Genomic DNA, 21,913 nt, shown 5'->3' on the forward strand with positions numbered 1-21,913 from the left:
CAGGGAAAGTGGATTACAACCACAATGAGATATTACTACACAAGTATTACAAGAGCTAAAATTAAAAATGGCAATACAATCAAATACTGTTGGAGATGCAGAGAAATTGAATGACTTAGGCATGCTGTTGAGAATGTAAAATGGTACTTGCCACATGCAACCAAACATGCAACTAACATACAACCCAAAAATTGCACTCCTGGGTGCTTGTCCCAGAGAAATGAAAATACGTTTTTACACAAAAACTTGTGCATTATTTTTTTATAGGCTTTTATATAATAGCTCCAAACGAGAAAATATCTAGATGTCCTTAGTAGGTGAATGGTTAAATAAACTGTGATATATCCATACCATGGAGTACTATTTAGCAGTAAAAAGAAAAGATCTATTGATTTATGCAACAGCCTGGATGAATCTCCAGGGAATTCTGCTAAGTGTAAAAAGCTAGTTTCCAAAGATTACATGCTTTGTAATTTCATGTATGCAACATTCTTAAAATGACAAAATTATTAAAATGGAGAACAATTTAATGACTGACAAGGATTAAAGAGTTGTTGGGGGTATAAGGGAAGCAGATGTGGCTACAAAGGAGCAACATGCTCGATTCTTGTGATGGAAATCTTCTATATCCTCACTGTATTAATGTCAGTATTCTGGTTTGAATATTACAAGTTATTGCCATTGGAGGAAACTAGGTAAATAACACACACAGTCTCACTTTATTATTTCTTACATGAATCCACAAATCTCCTTGTATTATTCCTTCTAAGTACATTGGAACCACAATTATCTCAAAATAAAAAGTTTAAGGAAAAGTATATACAAATAGAACATGATATAACTTAGCAAAAGCATTAGAAAAACCCAGAGATTTCAAGTGACATTTTGCACTGTGCGGTGAAATTGTATTGTGTTACCAAAAACACCAAACAAATAAAACTCATGTAATTTTAGGCTTTGTTCAATGCCTAGAATATAGAAACTGGTGGTTTCTATTTTGAGCTGGCCATTTTTAAGTGGTATCTTGCTAAATTCTTGGTACTGCTCTTTAAGAAGAATTTAAAGGAAATTCAAAACCAAGATATAGGATGAAGAAGACATTGGAAACCGTGCCATACATAAAATAACTGGAGAAATGAGTTTACCCACAAGAGAGGATTCAGTGGTCACAGCACTGTACTCTTTAATTATCTGAAGAATTACCATATGGGAGAATGAGACCTCCTCTGTAAGATCCTAAGGAGTAAAAACAGGACAAATTGGCATAAGGCAGAAGAAGGGCGATTTCAATTTGAAATAAACATGCCCCTTACCTGAAGTGAGTGGGAATCCTCCAACATAAAATATGCCTATTATAATTGTGTAACTATGAACAGGCAAATATGGGTTGGGATATTGCAACGAGAGTGTGGGCGTGAGGCATGATTGCAACGTCTCAACTACATTGGCTTTCCCTGGGACACAGTTATCACCACAGACTTTCGTCGGGATATTCATTGGTGTGCTGGTCAGCTTGAAGGAAAATCCAGTAGTTCGGCTTGAGGCTGTGTCACTCAAAATCCAGAATGACAGCATAATTTCAAGGCAGCGTGAGTAGAGATAGTTTATAAGTGTCTGTGTCTCTAAGGAAAGTAGATCTGCACCTGATATCTGACTCTGTAGCTGTGATAGAATATGCTCTCCTGGTGTCTCATTAAATTTAGAATTGGCCAAGGATAAAATTGGCCTATTTCATAGGTAGGGATCTTCTTCCAAAAGTGGTGTTCACACATTATAGAAGCAAAATGGTGAAGTGCAGCTTATGGGCTATGGAAATTCTAAGCTTGGTCTCAAATTCTGGCCATTATGTATTACTAGTTGTATGGCCTTGATTCATAATCTCTCTAAAACTCAGTATCTTAGTCTGTCAGCTGAGATGTTAACGACGCCTACCTCAAAGGGCTCACGTGATGGACTCAATAATGTATGCAAAGCACATAGCAGAGTATCTAGAAGCAGAGCAAGCGCGCAATAGATAGTATCACTTTTCCTTCCCTTTCCTTGGTGGATAAAGTGTTAGGTATGTTAGAAATGGGATTTGGCCGTGTAATTGACTTTTGAACTAAATAAGTGGCATTTAAGGCCTGTCAATGCCCAAAATAATTTTTACTGATTAGTGAGAGTGAGATGAAAACCAGTAAGCTTAAGCTTTCCCTGAGAAAATCAAAATATTAATAGGATAGTATTCAACTACCATTATTTAAGTGTGTGAATAATCCCCTAACTTCTAATCTTCCAGTGGCTCAAGTGGTGAGCAGTTCTGTATGTGGCCCGGGAGGACGCTCTCGTCCCCAACACTGTACCACACCGTAATCAGGTCCTTGAAGGGCCTTCTTTTGTCCAAAAGCCCACGAAGTCTCTTTAGAAGAATACCATTACGTTAGTGCTACCTTTTCCCTGCCTGATGTATCATTCCACCTCTCCAGCCCTTTTCCTTCCTTTCTGACTTTTCCCTTGAACCAGCATTTCTCTTCTCCCAAAAGTTCTTATGGAAATGATTGAAGACAAATATTGGTGTATAGAGATTGATATTTAATATCTAACAACAGTGTGGTATGGCATCAGACAATCAGAATAATGCAAACAATGTAAACACTGGGACAAAGTCCTGGAGTTCCTCTTCCACCAGGCATTAACCCTTTAGTTGCTGTACCCTAGAGCAACATTGTAGAGGGGCTGGGCAAGAGTAAATAACACACAGGGGCTCAGTGAAGAAGCTATATATCAACAAATACGGATATTAATACTCTGTATGGCCATCCTGATACATACATGCTAAATATCAGCCCTATTCTGAGGGAAAGGGTGGGTGTGCATCAAGTAAGGGTATATGAGGCAGCAGAGCAGTGAAGGTGGGATGTATTCAACAGAAGCCTTGGGTACTTATATATGCATTTGCCTGTGACTTACTCATGGTGAATCTTTAATCTTGTTGGGAGGCTTTTTCCCAAAATGTCTGTGGGCTTCCAGACAAGCATCCTCTATTTTTACCTCCTTTCATATACACCCACCTAATTCACGTGTACTTTTTAAGAATGCAAACTTATTCAAGTTTTAGCCTACAAAAATATAATTAGGAACCTCCCTTGCAAATCTGCTGGAGAGCAAAAATCGTTAAACAAATTCAGTTTCAAATAAATTAAAGTGTATTTAATCTTCTTCTACATGATATCATAGCTAAAAGGCTATGAGGCAGTGAGTGGAGAACAAATAGAATCTTGTCATTTCTTATGGTCCTGCTAACTATTTACGTTACTTAACTTCACTGTCTTAAGTTCTTACTCTGTAAAGTGAAGGAGTGCGGCTAAGACTATAAATTAATAAGTGTTTAAAAACCCAAAAGGGGGACAGGAGCAGGAAGACAAACGATATACAGAATTGCCAGGAAAATGAGAGTGAACAAAAACATTGTTGAATACAGGCTATATCTTAGTTTTGTAACCTTTGAGAAATTTTATTACAGCTTGTATTTAGATTTATTATGCTGAATATATGTCACGGCTAAAGTCTATCAGTATTCATTGGGATAGTAGGTTGAAACTACATTAACTCTTATAGCTAGACGGTTTATTTTACTGGTGTTGGGTATTCTCATTAAAAACAATTAACATTCAAAGGTAAGGTTAAGAGAAACGTCAATAAGCCTTAGGATAAATGAAAGTCAAAGTGCAATCCATCATTTACCAACTTCAAATCGAAACTTGCAGCTTAAAGATAATCAGTGAAAGTCTTTGCTAACGTTGGTTATTGCTTGGTACTAAGCTTAAGGACATTTTCTTCTTCATTCTCTTTGAACTTTTCTCGCAAGGAGTATGCATTAATTTTATTATCAGAATAATAAAAAATTTGTTACAAATAGTTAGAAAACCAGCAAGTAGAAGATAAAATAAGACTAATCTAGTAATTTGCTGATATTCAATGGATATTAGCCAGTTTGTAGCCTTGGGTCTTTGTTGGAGGATAATACACTGAATTTATGTAAGATAGCTATTTATATAAGATCATAAGTAATCAAAGTGATTTGAACTTTAAATCTATATGTATATATTTTATAGTGATCTATAATACAGCATGATATAGCATAGAAATGGGAAAACAGGCTCTCAGATAAGTTAAATCACATCATCCAACTAACTGTCTAGATAGTGTAAGTAAGAAGCTACATTTAGATGTCACATCTTTGTATTCGTACCTGGATATTGAGCTTGAAAGCAAACTCTTCAGTCTTATAAAGGTCATTAGGATCACTGCAGAGATGGACAGGTTCTTTAGATGACCAGAGAAGCACTTTCTTTTAACATAATGGAAATTAAAAGCAGTCCAGATGAGGTGAATGCAAGAAATATGCTTCCAGAAAGCAAATCAAATGTAAGTCCTTAAAAAGCACCCGGAATTCCCAAGTGACTGAAAATGACAATTTATTGCTTTCTTCTCTTCAGAAAGAAAGAAAATAGGCCTTAAAAAATAGGATTTACCATTTAAAAAGTTAATTTTTATTTAGTTAATGGAATAGAATTCTAACCACATAGTTGAAATATTTGTTCTCTATGGCTTACACTGACGTTTCAAACAGGTTTTTATCCAGCCTTCTCTGCAACACAAGCAGAGAAAAACAACAAGCATCTCTTCTACTCTTTTTAATATTTTGTTTGTTTGGTCACATGTCTCTTTTTTACCATATTATTTAAATCATCTCATGTCAGAAGGTGAGCTCAGGGCTGAGGACCACTGTAGCTTAGAGACTACACATACCACTGGGATGAGAAACATGAATGGTATATCAGTCTCAGACAATAAGGAGATGTCACCCAAGAGGTCAAGAGTAGGCTTAGGACGTGTGGATGCTTGGGCAGGAACAAAGGAATTTGAAATAGAAAAGGTGTGGAATTCAGGAAGGATTTATCAACAGTTTGTAGTAGGACCCCACCTTGGAGCTGAACTCCAATTTTGGTGAACAAAGACTACAAAGGGATAGAAATATAGATACAGAATACCAATTTGAAGAAACTGGGTTACTAAGAAGCTTCTATTGCTTGTCATCAGACCCTATACAATAAGGTAAGAACTCAGTGATGAATTCTGGCATACAAGCAGAAAGCTACATTTAGGATGGCTCAGTTTTTCCCAAGGGATTTTAGACACTAACCCATGTAGCAAAGTGGGGGTTACATCTATGTTTCTTATAATTATAGCTATAATTACTAAGATGTGTAACATATCTGCTAAACCTCAGATACTGTACTTTACCTTTTAATGTTGACTATTTAGTCCATTCAACCATCTTCTAAGATTAATACACAAAATTTTATTAAATATTAAAAACATACATATTGTTCTCATCTTGAGATTCTGGTATTTTTACATTAACTTGGTTTCTAAAGAAATAAGACTCAATGTTATAACATGTTCTAAGCCATGCAGCATTCATTACAAATACAAGTTATATCTAAAGGCTAAGTATCGCATTAAATCCCCACTGAGATGTACAAATCTGCATAAAACTCACCATCATTTGAGAGAAAATAGAGGCTGACAAGGGAACATAAACTGACTGTGGGAGATCTGCACCATCCTGTCTTAAGTTCACAACCACTTCATATATTAGATGCCTTCATCATTAATTTCTTGACCATGGCATTGTATCTTGTTTGCAATAGAGATTCCTGGGGAAAAAATGCTTTTATTTCTGAGATTTGAGCTCTGTTCATCTACATTGCCATCTTCTATGTCCTTCGTACTATCACTACTTTGTCCCTTCCTACTGCCATGCTGAGAATCTTCTACCATCCTTTAGGGTCTTACTATCTCCACTCCACCCTAAGAAAAATACACATACAGATAGATGCACATAGGCACATGTATGCAACTTTCCTGACAACCACAAATCTCTTCTACTTTACTATAAAGATCTTAACTCTTAGGTGAACTCCATTCCACCCTTTTAACATTCATCCCTATGAAATAATAAGAGTTATGCTTTTCTATTTCTGCTTTGCAAAAATAAACACAAAAATGCACATTCTAATTTTGGTGTTTAGATATGTATATACCGACCTATACAGACCTAGTGACCTAATAAATAATATCAAACTTGACAATTCCCATAGAAATCTGTTCAATGCTTCATAAATAATCATTTTGCAGCTGAGAACACTCCGACAGGATCTACACACACTTTCCTGATTTAACACACAAAGTGGTATGCACAGCCCTGCTCTTGAAGTTGGAGTTAATTCAATGCCATATGGAAGAGTTCCCTTGTATTCTCTTTGCATATGGCCATTCTGTAGATAAATTGATAGACTCTTTATAGGGCTTTCCTGCACTGGGGATGATTTAAGTGGTGTATACATCGCATAATAACCACCTGAGTTTCATTTTAATGCACACTGTGAGGAAAGCTTTTATTGCTTCTCATCAGGTTCTCTGTATTATCACTAGTACTAAGAGTTAAAAATGACTACATTCCCATCATTATAGCCAAATGGATATTTTTAAATTGATTCATCCACCTATAAGTGATTCATAATCATCTCCATGATGAGCTATTTTTTACCATCCTCATAAGAGATAAATAAATATAAATCCCCATTTTGTGGATTAGTAAGCAGGCCACCCTTGAAATTAGTAATTTAAATGCCAAAATGAGCTCTCTCTGTTCTGGGGTATTATCAATATCGCTTAAGCTTTTGAAATACTTTTAACTGATTTGGCAACCTAACCATGAATGAACATGAGAGGTTGATTCAGTCTGTAAGTTGATGGGGAAGACTGTGAATTACACGTGAGTAAAGACTCCATCCGTTGTACTCTTTGCAGTGTCTCTCTCCCTAGGACTTGTTGCTGACACAGCGTAGGCACTCAATAAATACAAATGGAGTAAAATAATAAGCCTCCATCTGAAGTATTCACATTGTTTTAAAGTGCTTTTTATTCAAGTAATGAAAAGATTACCAACAAGAATAAATAATCAATGCTTAAAACATTTTATTCTAAAGCAAAGATTTGTTTCTTCCTCCCTGTGCCAAGGTACATATGTAAAAAGCTGGTTTAATATTTAACACTTAAACATAGAGGGTGTATCAGTCAGTTACAGTTGCATTAATGAGAGTCACTGGCAGAAAACAGAATTCACTCTACTAAGAGTAAGCAGAAAGGATTTATACTAGTGTAGTAAACAGCAAAAGATTGTTAAAAAGAGCTGGAGAAACAGGTTTTAGACTGAACTTCCAAGGGAGAACACTGACAAACAGTGACAATTACAATTTTGCCTTGACTAAGGAGCTGCAGAATCAGAAAGCTGACAAAGAGATTGAGAAGTTGGTCATTACTGTTGTCATAATCTGCATAAACAAAATAAATATTACTGACTCCGCCTATTTTCCAAATTAATTTGGTTCTATAGTCAAGACTCACAGAAATTTATCTGATTGATGGAATTTAATTCACATCAAGATGCTAGCTGCAGTGGGGCTCTGGGAAAAATAATTTTAGCATTCCAGCCTCAGCATTATATCAAGCCACGCAAAATAAGTGGCCCAGAACTTTTGTGTCCCCACGACATGGTGCTCCGCTGAATTTAATTTTTAACTCCTTCCTACAAGATTAGAATTTCAGGCAACATGACATCACACATTACACACATCCAATGTTATTGGATATGCGAAGTCTGACCAGTTTCCTCATCACCTGCCACTCATAGATGAAATGGTGCTGCCATATCCCCAAAACAAAATGCCACAGTTTAGTTAGAAAGTCATCCTTAAGGTAACTCAGATTAGACATTTTGCTCCATTAACAGTTACAAAGCATAGAAGATAGTAGAATGCTGTAGCTAAAATACAGGTATAAACAGACCAGCAGAAAAAAAAAAAAACGCTGTAGGAAAGAATAAGTTCAGAAGCTGTAGTACAGCAGAGAATGCTGCAGCTGGCAGACCAGCCTGGCATTCAGACAGTATTAGCCCCATGAACTTGAGTAAATCTCTTAACTTCTCTGTGCCTCAGTTTCCTCATCATGAAAATGGAGTAAATAAAGGTATATAACTCACAGAGTTTTCTGAGGGTTAATTGGGTTAGTATTGTACCTTGAAGATTTTAAGTATACGATAAATGTTAGCTGTTAAAAATAATCAATTAACTAATAAATCACATTTTTATTTTATATCTACTCTCAGCAGTAGGGCCTGAGATGGACGCATGACAAAATATAACCCAATCCTGATTCCCAAGTGTGTTACTCAGAGTTCTCTAAAGGGACAGAAATGACTGGATAGTGAATATACAAAGGGGAGTTTATTAGGCAAATTGACTCACACAATCACAAGGTGAAGTCCCACAATAGGCCCTCTGCAATCTGAAGAGCCAGGAGTCCCAAAACCTCAAAAGTAGGGAAGCCGATAGTGCAACCTTCAGTCTGTGACCAAAGACCTGGGGGTCCCCGGCAAACCACTGCTGTAGGTCCAAGATACCAAAAGCTGAAGAACTTGGAGTCTGATGTTCAGGGGCAGGAAGCGCTCAGCGTAAGAGAAAGATGGAGGCCAGAAGGCTCAGCCAGTCTAGGCCTTCCACGTTCCTCTGCCTGCTTTTGTCCTAGGCAGTCTGGCAGCTGATTAGATGGTGCCCACACAGATTAGGAGTATGTCCGCCTCTCCCAGTCCACTGACTCAAATGTTAATTTCCTTTGGCAACACCCTCACAGATATCACCAGGAACAGTGCTTTGCATCTTTCAATTCAATCAAATTGACACTCAATATTAACCATCACGTCAGTGTCTAATTTAGAAAAAATAGCAATACAAGGCATTAGATAATGTTGTATAGGACTAGTGAACATATCAGAAAAAGTTTTTGTTTTTCTTTATTTTAAGTAAAAGCCTTAGGAATACAAGAAAGTAGAATATTCATAGGCTGCAGCAGCGTTGATCACTAGAAATTGTGAGTATAAGAGCAAGAATAATCTAGGGAGCAGTGTGGAAAACTCAGCTGAACTCATGTGGATCTTTCCAGCCGAAGTAATATCTAAAAACAGAAATCATCACAGGACATAGCATCATCTAGGACTCACAGGAAACATGGTTTGAGATAAAATGAATCAAGCATTTTGGTTTTTGTTTTGATGCTGTTTTTCTATAAACAAATAACATAAGTAATCAGGCATCTATTCAGCTACTCTTATTTGTATGATAAAGAAGGAATTAGACAAACACTGAAAACCAAAAATATATCAAAGCAAGTGACTTCCAAAAGTAAATTCAAATTATACCTATATGGTGTCACATTAAAAATGCCCATAGGAAATGTGATCATAGGTGCATTGAAAGATGCATAACTATGGCAACCCGAATCTGGCAAACAAGAGTCCAATTTATGTAGAATTTCATATTTCTGTAAAAGTCTTAAAAGAATTTTCATTTTGATTAGTCATTGCTGTGGAAGATATTTTAAAGAGGATATATATGACTTTTCTTCCCAAATCCTGTTAGAATGAATGAATTTCCTTTTTTTTATATAGCCAGGTACTTCACAGAAAGGAATACCCCTTTAGTATTAGTTTAGTCTAATGGAAGTTCTTTATCTGGAGTTGCAATAAACACCAGTTTCCCAACATTCAGGAGAAACAATATGTTCGGCATATATTTGCTGAGCCTCTAATCCAAGCTCGTCATTTACCAGATGCTGTAGTGAGAATACAAAGTGTAAGACAAGATTGGTGTTTGTAGAGATTATTCAATCTAATTGGTGAGTCAAATATATATGGATGAAAAGGTGAATAATCAAAGTAAAGCAAGAAGAAAATACAAGACATATTGTTGGGTAATGCATGAGTACACACATGCACGTGCACGCGCGCGCGCACACACACACACACACACACACACTAGGTTTTACAGGTTAAGTGTTACTATTCAAAGACATGAGATTACTAAAACCTGACATAGACCAAAAAAGAAAGATGATTTGTGGTGGGTGGTGGGTGAAAGGATGACAAGAGTCATCATAAATAAGTAAATAAAATAAGTAAAATTTTATTTACTTATTTATTTTTTGAGGCAGAGTCTTGCTCTGTTGCTAGGCTGGAGTGCAGCAGCATAATCTCGACTCACTGCAATTTCCACCTCCCAGGGAGTTTTAATAAAGAGAAAGAAAGGGTACATTTCTTTTTTTTTATTGCATTTTAGGTTTTGGGGTACATGTGCAGAACATGCAATATAGTTGCATAGTTACACACATGGCAGTGTGTTTTGCTGCCTTCCTCCCCTTTACCCACATTTGGCATTTCTCCCCAGCTCCCCCTGCCGCTGTCTCTCCGCTATTCCCCCCAATAGACCCCAGTGTGTAGTACTCCCTTCTCTGTGGCCATGTGTTCTCATTTTTCCTCACCCGCCTATGAGTGAGAATATGCGGTATTTCATTTTCTGTTCTTGTGTCAGTTTGCTGAGAATGATGTTCTCCAGATTCATCCACGTCCCTAAAAAGGACACGAACTCATCATTTCTTATTGCTGCATAATATTCCATGGTGTATATATGCCACATTTTCCCAGTCCAGTCTATCATCGATGGACATTTGGGTTGGTTCCATGTCTTTGCTATTGTAAACAGTGCTGCAATGAACATTCATGTGCATGTGTCCTTATAGTAGAACAATTTATAGTTCTTTGGATATATGCCCAGTAATGGGATTGCCAGGTCAAATGGAATTTCTATTTCTGAGGCCTTAAGGAATTGCCACACTGTCTTCCACAATGGTTGAACTAATTTACACTCCCACCAACAGTGTAAAAGTGTTCCTATTTCTCCACATCTTTTCCAGCATCTGTTGTCTCCAGATTTTTTAATGATCACCATTCTAACTGGCGTGAGATGGTATCTCAATGTGGTTTTGATTTGCATCTCTCTAATGACCAGTGCATTTTTTCATATGTTTGTTGGCCTCATGTATGCGTTCTTTTGTAAAGTGTCTGTTCATATCCTTTGCCCATTTTTGAATGGGCTTGTTTGTTTTTTTCCTGTAAATCTGTTTGAGTTCTTTGTAAATTCTGGATATCAGCCCTTTGTCAGATGGGTAAACTGCAAAAATTTTTTCCCATTCTCTTGGTTGCCAATTCACTCTGGTGACCGTTTCTTTTGCTGTGCAGAAGCTGTAGAGTTTGATTAGGTCCCATTTGTCTATTTTGGCTTTTGTTGCCAATGCTTTTGGTGTTTTGTTCATGAAGTCCTTGCCTACTCCTATGTCCTGAATGGTTTTGCCTAGATTTTCTTCTAGGGTTTTTATGGTGCCAGGTCTTATGTTTAAGTCTTTAATCCATCTGGAGTTAATTTTAGTGTAAGGTGTCAGGAAGGGGTCCAGTTTCTGCTTTCTGCACATGGCTAGCCGGTTTTCCCAACACCATTTATTAAACAGGGAATCCTTTCCCCATTGCTTGTTTTTGTCAGGTTTATCAAAGATTGTATGGTTGTAGATATGTTGTATTGCCTCCGATGTCTCTGTTCTGTTCCATTGGTCTATATCCCTGTTTTGGTACCAGTACCATGCTGTTTTGATTACTGTAGCCTTGTAGTATAGTTTGAAGTCCAGAAGTGTGATGCCTCCTGCTGTGTTCTTTTTGCTTAGAATTGACTTGGCTATGTGGGCTCTCTTTTGGTTCCATATGAAGTTCATGGTGGTTTTTCCAGTTCTGAGAAGAAAGTTAATGGTAGCTTGATGGGGATAGCGTTGATTCTGTAAATTACTTTGGGCAGTATAGCCATTTTCACATTGTATCTTCCTAACCATGAACATGGAATGTTTCTCCATCTGTTTGTGACCTCTCTTATTTCGTTGAGCAGTGGTTTGTAGTTTTCCTTGAAGAGATCCCTTACGTTCCTTGTTAGTTGTATTCCTAGGTATTTTATTCTTTTTGTAGCAATTGTGAATGGCAGTTCGTTCTTGATTTGGCTCTCTTTCAGTCTGTTATTGGTGTATAGAATGCTTGTGATTTTTGCACATTGAATTTATATCATGAGACTTTGCTGAAGTTGCTTATCAGTTTCAGGAGTTTTTGGGCTGAGGCTATGGGGTCTTCTAGATATACTATCATATCATCTGCAAATAGAGACAATTTGGCTTCCACTTTTCCTATTTGAATACACTTTATTTCTTTTTCTTGCCTGATTGCTCTGGCTAGAACTTCCAGTACTATATTAAATAGGAGTGGTGAAAGAGGGCATCCTTGTCTAGTGCCAGATTTCAAAGGGAATGCTTCCACTTTTTGCCCATTCAGTATGATATTGGTTGTTGGTTTGTAGTAAATAGCTTTTATTACTTTGAGATATGTTCCATCAATACTGAGTTTATTGAGGGTTTTTAGCATAAAGGGCTGTTAAATTTTGTCAAATGCCTTCTCTGCGTCAATTGAGATAATCATGCGGTTTTTGTTTTTGGTTCTGTTTATGTGGTGAATTACATTTATAGACTTGCATATGTTGAACCAGCCTTGCATCCCTGGAATGAAGCCTACTTGATCGTGATGGATAAGCTTTTTGATGTGCTGTTGCAGTCGGCTTGCCAGTATTTTATTAAAGATTTTTGCGTCTATGTTCATCATGGATATTGGCCTGAAGTTTTCTTTTCTTGTTGAGTCTCTGCTGGGTTTTGGTATCAGGATGATGTTGGTCTCATAAAATGATTTGGGAAGGATTCCCTCTTTTTGGATTATTTGGAATAGTCTCAGAAGAAATGGTACCAGCTCCTCTTTGTGTGTCTGGTAGAATTTGGCTGTGAACCCATCTGGGCCCGGGCTGTTTTTGTGTGGTAGGCTCTTAATTGCTGCCTCGACTTCAGACCTTGTTATTGGTCTATTCATAGTTTCAGCTTCCTCCTGGTTTAGGCTTGTGAGGACACAGGTGTCCAGGAATTTATCCATTTCTTCCAGGTTTACTAGTTTATGTGCATAGAGTTGTTTTTAGTATTCTCTGATGATGGTTTGAATTTCTGTGGAATCTGTGGTGATTTCTCCTTTATCATTTTTTATTGCATCTATTTGGTTGTTCTCTCTTTTCTTTTTTATCAGTCTGGCTAGTGGTCTATTTTTGTTGATCTTTTCAAAAAACCAGCTCTTGGATTTATTGATTTTTTGAAGGGTTTTTTGTATCTCTATCTCCTTCAGTTCTGCTCTGATCTTAGTTATTTCTTATCTTCTGCTAGGTTTTGAGTTTTTTTGATCTTGCTCCTCTAGCTCTTTCAATTTTGACAATAGGATGTCAATTTTGGATCTCTCCACTCTTCTCATATGGGCACTTATTGCTATATATTTTCCTTTGGAGACTGCTTTAAGTGTGTCCCAGAGATTCTGGTATGTTGTGTCTTTGTTCTCATTGGTATCGAAGAACTTCTTTATTTCTGCCTTCATTTCATTGTTTATCCAGTCAACATTCAAGAGCCAGTTGCTCAGTTTCCATGAAGCTGTGCAGTTCTGAGTTAGTTTCTGAATTCTGAGTTCTATCTTGATTGCACTATGGTCTGAGAGACTGTTTGTTATGATTTCAGTTGTTTTGCATTTGCTGAGCAGTGCTTTACTTCCAATTATGTGGTCAGTTTTAGAGTAGGTGTGATGTGGTGCTAAGAAGAATGTATTCTGTGGATTTGGGGTGGAAAGTTCTGTAAATGTCTATCAGGTTTGCTTGTTCCAGGTCTGAGTTCAAGCCCTGGATATCCTTGTTAATTTTCTGTCTGGTTGATCTGTCTAATATTGACAGTGGAGTGTTAAAGTCTCCCACTATTATTGTGTGGGAGTCTAAGTCTCTTTGTAAGTCATTAAGAACTTGCCTTATGTATCTGGCTGCTCCTGTATTGGGTCCAAATATATCTAGGATTGTTAGCTCTTCTTGTTGTATCGATCCTTTTACCATTATGTAATGACCTTCTTTTTCTCTTTGGATCTTTGTTGCTTTAAAGTCTATTTTATCAGAGATGAGAGTTGCAGCTCCTGCTTTTGTTTTGCTCTCCATTTGCTTGATAAATCTTCCTCCATCCCTTTATTTTGAGCCTTTGTGTATCCTTGCCTGTGAGATGGGTTTCTTGGATATAGCACACTGATGGGTTTTGGATTTTTATCCAATTTGCCAGCCTGTGTCTTTGATTCGTCCCTTTAGCCCATTTAGATTTAGGGTTAATATTGTTATGTGTGAAGTTGATACTGCCATTTTGATGTTAACTGACTGTTTTGCCCGTTAGTTGATGCAGATTCTTCATTTTGTTGATGCTCTTTAGCATTTGGTATGTTTTTGGAATGGCTGGCACTGGTTGTTCCTTTCTATGTGTAGTGCCTCTTTCAGGAGGTCTTGTAAAGCAGGCCTGGTGGTGACAAAATCTCTGAGTACTTGCTTGTTCGCAAAGGATTTTATTTTTCCTTCACTTATGAAGCTCAGTTTGGCTGGATATGAAATTCTGGGTTGAAAGTTCATATCTTTATGGATGTTGAATATTGGCCCCACTCTCTTCTTGCTTGTAGAGTTTCTGCCGAGAGATCTGCTGTGAGTCTGATGGGCTTCCCTTTGTGGGTGACCCGACTTTTCTCTCTGGCTGCCCTTAGTATTTTCTCCTTCATTTCAACCCTGGTGAATCTGATGATTATGTGCCTTGGGGTTGCTCTTCTTGAGGAATATCTTTGTGGTGTTCTCTCTATTTTCTGGACTTGAATATTTGCCTGCCTTGCTAGGTTGGGGAAATTTTGCTAGATAACATCCTGAAGAGTATTTTCCAGCTTGGATTCATTCTCTTCTTCCCCTTCTGGTACACCTATCAAACGTAGATTAGGTCTCTTCACATAGTCCCACATTTCTTGGAGACTTTGTTCATTCCTTTTTGCTCTTTTTTCTCTAATCTTGCTTTCTCATTTTATTTCATTGAGTTGATCTTCGTCTTCTGATATTGTTTCTTCTGCTTGGTCAACTTGGCTGTTGAAACTTGTGCATGCTTCACAAAGTTCTCATGTTATGTTTTTCAGCTCTTTTAATTCATTCATATTTCTCTCTAAGTTGTCCATTCTTGTTATCATTTCCTTGAATCTTTTTTCAAATCTTTTTTCAAGGTTCTTAGTTTCTTTGCATTGATTTAGAACATGTTCTTTTAGCTCATGGAAGTTTCTCATTACCTACCTTCTGAAGTTTGATTCCGTCATTTCTTCACACTCATTCTCCGTCCAGCTTTGTTCCCTTGCTGGTGACGAGTTTTGGTCCTTTGTAGGAGGCGATGTGTTTTGGTTTTGGGTGTTTTCCTCCTTTTTGCGCTGGTTTCTTCCCATCTTTGTGGATTTATCCACCTGTCATCTGAGTAGTTGCTGACTTTTTGATTGGGTCTCTGAGTGTATGCCCAGATTGTTGATGCTGAAGTATTTCTGTTGCTTAGTTTTCCTTCTAACTGTCTAGCCCCTCTGCTGTACAACTGCTGCGGTCCACTCCAGGCCCTGCTTGTCTGAGGTACACCTGTAGCAGCTGCAGAACAGTGAGGGATGCTACCAGTTTCTTCTTCTGCTATCTATGTCCCAGAATGATGCCCGCCAAATGTCAGTCTGATCAGTCCTTTTTGAGGTGACTCTTTTGATATACAGGGGTCAGGGAGCTGCTTGATGAGATGGTCTGTACTTTATAGGCGCTCAGGTGCTGAGCTGTGAGCTCCATTGTTCATTCAGGGCTGTTAGGCAGGTACGTTTAAGTCTGCTGCAGCAGAACTTATAAAACCCCTTTTTTCCTCAGATGCTCTGTCTTGGGGAGTTAGGGCTTTCTTTATGAGTCTCCGTTGCACTGTCCTGCCCAACTAGGAGGCAGTCTAGTCACTATTTGCCTGCTGAGGCTCCACCCTGCTGCCGTTGGCTCTGCCCTGCTGTCGTGGGCCCCGCCCTGTTGCCATGGGCTCCGACCTGCTGCCAAGTGTAATTCCCTGTAGTCCTGTTTATATGGGTATGGTTAAAACTGCTGTGGTGATGGTGGCCCGCCTCTGTATTGGTGGAGTCTCTCTGTTATGGTGGGTTGCCTCAGCAATGGGAGGCTGCATCAGCAATGGGAGTGTATCTCAATAGGGGCAGAATGCCTCAGTAATGGCAGACACCCCTCCCCCACCGAGCTGTATTGTCCTGGGTTCAGCTGTGCCCGCAGTGAAACTCTCAACCCCAAGCGTTTCAAATCGCCGTTTTGTTTGGCCCTGTGGGGGTGGGACCCGCCGAGCCTGGTCACCTGGCTCCCTACCTCAGAGCCCATTTTTTTTTTTAAGTTGAATGGTTGACTCTCTCCTAGGTGTTTCAGTCGCCTGCTGATAGGGCATCGGAATCTGTGTGATTTCCGGTGCAGCAACCCACGGCGCCAGCTCAAACATCACTTCCCGGGAATCTCCTGGTCTGGCTCACTGTCCAAGTCCTGTTTAATCAGATGGATATGCTAATCTGCCCTCCCAAATCTCAGATTGCCAGTTTAACCGGGCACCCAGACCAGTGCATTTTGTGCAGAGTGCCACTGCGCTGCGGTGCTGGCCGAAATGGCCATGCCAGCCGAAACAGCTGCACTGGCATCCCATGTCTCTGCTACACCTGGAAATGTCCCCGTTCTGTGGGCAACAAAAATCCGTCTGGAAATGCAGCTTGCACTCACCCTCTGCGCCTTCACTGAGAGCTGCAATCCTGAGTTGCTCCTACTGCGCCATCTTCCGAAAGGGTACATTTCAAGCATGGAAAAGAGAATGATCCAAATACATTTTAAGAATATATAAAGCTAATATATCTCAAGTCTAGAATATTTAGAGGGCACCAATGAAAATAAAAATGAAAACACCGTCTAGGGGCAAAATTTGGAGGTCCTTGAATGCCAGGATCAGGAATTAGTATTAATAGATAAGGAAACAGAACACCATAGCTATGTTCTCAGCAGGAGAAGAAAAAGATAAATTAGTCTGGCAAAATGTATGGGGTAATCTGGATGGAGGGAGATGAGCTGGATGAGAATATTACAGAAAGCCACTGTGATATGCTGAGGGTCTAAACTAGACTGACATCTGTGAGTGGAGAGAGGGGAGTGCAGAAGTGGAAGACATTCTTAAAGGGGAAAAAAAAGATGGTGCTTATTAGGAAAAAAGTTGGTATTGTGAAAGTGATGATATTTTTCCTTTCTGATGTAATAGAAAGAGAAAGATGGAGCAAGACAGAGAGATCAGGAGAAATGTGGTCTCTCTTCAGACTGAATTCCAAAAGGGAGAAATATTAAAAATTGTAGACACGATTTTTCAATCTTAATTCTCTGAAAGAACAAGCTAGGGCAAATGTGTGTTTTTATCTTCTAAATGGAAAGAAACTGATAGGAGCTTTTTGACGTTATTAAGTCTATCATTAAGGCTCTTGGATTAACGCATTGCAGAGGTCCAATATGGTGCTTTTGTTAAAAGAATTAATTGAAGAGGAGAAACTAATTGCTACACAATGGTCATCTAAAATATTCATCCATTACTGGCTCAAGAGATGGACCACTGGGATGGAAATCATTATGGCTCCAATAGCTTTCTAGAGTACTTGTTGGAGCTTATTCTCGTTCCTGAGTCTTCTGAATCATTTACAGGCAACTATCAATTTACCATCGAATAATCTCAGTAAATCAGCCTACAATAAACATTATTAGAAAAAGAAAAAGAATGCTTGCAATAGCGTGGATTTCAGAGAGGGAAGAAATTGAAACATATTTCTTTATGGCCAGTACTGTGTGAGCAATAGGAGAAACGTCAGGCATTAAATGGAAACTACCTATGCATTCTCCATTTAAAAGTGTGTAATTTAGCATGAAAATTAACTTATGCAAATGACATTATCAAGTACATTCTCTGAATTATTTGAAAGGCGTATTTTCATGGGTTAAGAAGTTTCACTGTTGACTATGATTACTATGAAAACTAGCACTGATACATCTCTCCCAAAGCCAAATGAAATATTACATAAAGACCCAACACAGGAGGGTTTAATTTTGTTTTTTCTAATAAAATCTGTCTACTGAAAACTATCAAGAGTTCAATGGTAGGAGAAAGATACATTTGCAAGAAAAAAAAATGAATGAATTCTCCTTGCTGGAAGTTCTCCACAATGTAGAATCTGTACAATTTTACGTTGTCACTGGGCACTGTGAGCGCACTCTCCAAGTAGTGCCTGCCCTTTCAGTTCTGATACAAATCACTGTAAAGCAAAATGGAGTGCCCAGCTGGGAAAGCAGGTGTAAAATGGTCCAACTAATTACAGCCTTGTCAAGTAATGGCTACAAGGCAACCAGTGACTGCACTGCTAGTGAATTTTGGGTGATTTCAACCAATTGGATTAAGAAATAACACAAAGGGGAAAGCATATAAGCCACAGAGAGAGACGAGACCAAGATTGTAATGTTCTTTGATCAGAGAAGAGAAAGGGCAGAAGATTTTAGGAAATGGCTCGTTAAGCCAAACATGAAAAGAAGAAGATGGATAGCTTGTTTCAGGACAACTTGGAGGTTTCTCACTCTAGTTTATTTGCTGGAACTGCTGAGTTAGACTGGATCAAAAAAGGAGCCCCAGATGGACAATACTTCTTGCTCTTTTGCAATCTGCACTGGTAGAATTAGCAGGCTTCCCAACAATCTTTTATGAAGCTGTAGCTTCATAAAACTTCTATGGATTGCAACCAGAAAATAATCTCTAGTATCCTGAAATATTCAATGGCAAACAAAGCCTGAATGTCTGGGACAACAGCCACATTTCAATTTCCAGATCTTGGGTCTTTACTTTAAAATCTTCACAAAATGCAAACATACTCTAATTCCCAAAGGGAAAAGAAAGTTATTACCAGGATCTACAAGGCTGCTCACTCTCCCCAGTAGTCTTTGCCTGGAGGCCAGGAACACAGAATTTTAGCAGAATCCTGCTCAGTGAAGTGGAGGACACCATCCAGATGGAGGAGTCACCTGCTTCCAGGCAATTCATAGACACAATTATTATTATCTGGCTTCTAGCCAGAATCAAAATAAGGAGTTTAATATGCTAGGTTCAATAACTATATTCCAGTTGACTCAGGAAGTTTTAGAGAAATAATACAATAAATATTTCCAGGAATTAGTTTCCTTTGGAACTATGATGGTAAAAAAAAAAAAATACTGTCAATGCCTTTAGTAAAAATTGTACTACATTATTACATTGACATCAAATCATTCCTTTACAAAACCTCCAAGTCAGTGCTGTCCTATAATATTTTAGAATTTGTCTTTATGTATCTCGGTAAAGATGCCAACAACAGCTTCAACAAAAGAAACTGACCTATAAGGCAATAAAGTGCTGCAAACATAGGAATGTGCATACTTGGAAAATAGATTATTTCAATCAGAGCCAAGGTTACTTGAGAAAAACTCAACATCTGGGTAACTGTAACTCCTGTCTTACTAAGCCAATCAATGATATGTGAACTAAAGATTTCTTCACAGAAATTATTTTTCCCATTAGTCTTGTGACCGTAAACTGCTTATTTTTTCCTACATGGTAATTTTCTAACATAATAATTATTTTTTAAATAAAAAAGAAAAGTTCCAAAAAAGGCATCTAAAGAGGTATGCAGGATTTATAAAACAGATGAAAAACTAGGGAAGGATGGCAATAGACATTTCCAGGTTGCGGTTCAGAACTATTGAGTCACACTTGGCTCCTTCTCCAATTCTGTGTTCTCCCTGTATTTTATGATGTTGACCCTAAAGAAAGTGTGCTAAAGTGTTATGTTCATACCTACCATCCCTAGCAATCTCCAGAAATACTGTATCTATGAGAGATATATGACGTGCCATTGTAAATATTAGCCAACTACATTCCAATATTCTTATGGGCATGAAAGGCTTTTCAGGCTCAAGGCACCAACATTTAGAATAAAAGCACACTGAACACCATGTTATTGGTAAAATCTTAACAAATGAAATTTCTTTGTATTTTCAGGGCAATGTTGTGAAGGTGTATAAAAGACTAGCTTAAAATATTTTAGTAAAATCCTTTATTCCTCTTTTTCTCACGCATTTAAATCACAGTCTCTCATGGACTAAGCATCTGCTCCAGGATTCAAGGATGTATGTAGTTCCTTGACAAAGTGTTGGGTATGTGCTAGATAGGGTGCTAGGTTCAGCATAGTTCCCTGATCAGGGAAGGAGCCAACAGACATCTAGCTTCCTTGTGCTACCTCTGTCACGTTCACTACCTCTATCTACTTTTGTGACCTCCCTTCCTAAGGATTAGTACAGAATTTGAAAGGCAAGAACTGGTAGTAAACCAGAGCCTACTGCAATAGAAAGTAGAGAAAGGGCTGGGTGCAGTGGCTTACGCCTGTAATCCCAGCACTTTGGGAGGCCGAGGTGGGTGGATCACGAGGTCAAGAGATCGAGACCATCCTGACCAACATGGTGAAACCCCATCTCTACTAAAAATACAAAAATTAGCTGGGTGTGGTGGCATGTGCCTGTAGTCCCAGCTACTCGGGAAGCTGAGGCAGGAGAATTGCTTGAAACCAGGAGGCAGAGATTGCAGCGAGCTGAGATTGTGCCACTACACTCCAGCCTGGCGCCTGGTTACAGAGCAAGACTCTATCTCAAAAAAAAAAAGAGAGAGAAAACTGAGGGCACTAGAAGGTAGAAATAAGCATGTCTTTCTTATTGTTCATCTGATGGGTTGTAGAAAGGGAGCTACCAAGGTTTATTTACAGCCTTCTAACTTATGTGACTCAGAGCTCGATGATGCCATTCAGTAAAAAGGAAACACAGGCAGAGCAGTTGGGGAACAGGGATAGCAGATGTGAGCTCAGTTTTCCTTTTAATGTGACATTTAAACTGCATTAAAAAATATACAGCAAAATGTCTGCTAGAGTGTGAGATGTAGTTGTACAGGTCGAAGAGTGAAGTGGATGGGAGGGACAGACTGGGAGTTTTCAGTGATTAGATCATGTTTAAAGTCGGAGAGCATGTGAAATGAAATGGTAAAGTGAATGGAGAAGAAGTAGGCCAATGTTGAAGCCCTGCGACATATCAGCCCTTAAAGGACAGCCAACAAAGGAGGAGTACATGTAGGAAGCTCAGAATAAAAGACAAGAGAGATCTGTCTTAGCCCAGCTTCCCCCCATAACCACAGCTGGAGACAATGCCTTGGAGCAGGTGGTTTATTTTACTAAGTGATTACAAAGAATAGGGACTGGGGACTGGGGACTGTAGAACAAGGAAGGGGAGAAAGTCAGTCCAAGGTATCTTGTGGAGCTCACCACCATTATGGGCAATGGGGAAGCAGTCCTACTATGGACCTCTAATGTACCTCAAAGTTGTCCATGCCTTGGGACAGAAAGAGAGAGCATTTATCCATTCTCAGGCCTCTGTCCCTAGTGGTTAAGATGGGACCCTTGATTGTTAACTCTCCTGCACTTTTAGATTTGGTGGTAGGAGGGGAGATGGTTCATGTGGTAGATGGAAGGAAGCCCTGAGATATACACACATAGATGTTGGGCGATGCTTTCAGTTCAGCAGTATGTGTAGGTAGGTGCACAGTCATAGCGGGAATAAAAAGAAGGGCCAAGAAAATAAAAGGTAGGGCACAAAATGCTTTCATTTGATCTATTCCTCATTCATGTCCCATCCATCAAACACACTTTGATTTAGCAGCTGTCTGCAATTGCTAAAAAAAGAAAAATACTCAATATACAAGTGTAAGTAGAACAACCTACACTCCCAGCTAATGTCATCCTTTTGCCTTTGTTAGTATTTACTGTATCTTTCTTCTACCAACCATTCTAGATTTCCCTCATCCTCAGTCAGCACTGAAGTGGGTTCATCTTGCTCACCTGTAGATGTACTGACTTCATCTATGAGGAGATGGAGCT

Source organism: Callithrix jacchus, chromosome 1 (genome assembly GCF_049354715.1).
Source record: "Callithrix jacchus isolate 240 chromosome 1, calJac240_pri, whole genome shotgun sequence".
NCBI classification, from domain to species: domain Eukaryota; kingdom Metazoa; phylum Chordata; class Mammalia; order Primates; family Cebidae; genus Callithrix; species Callithrix jacchus.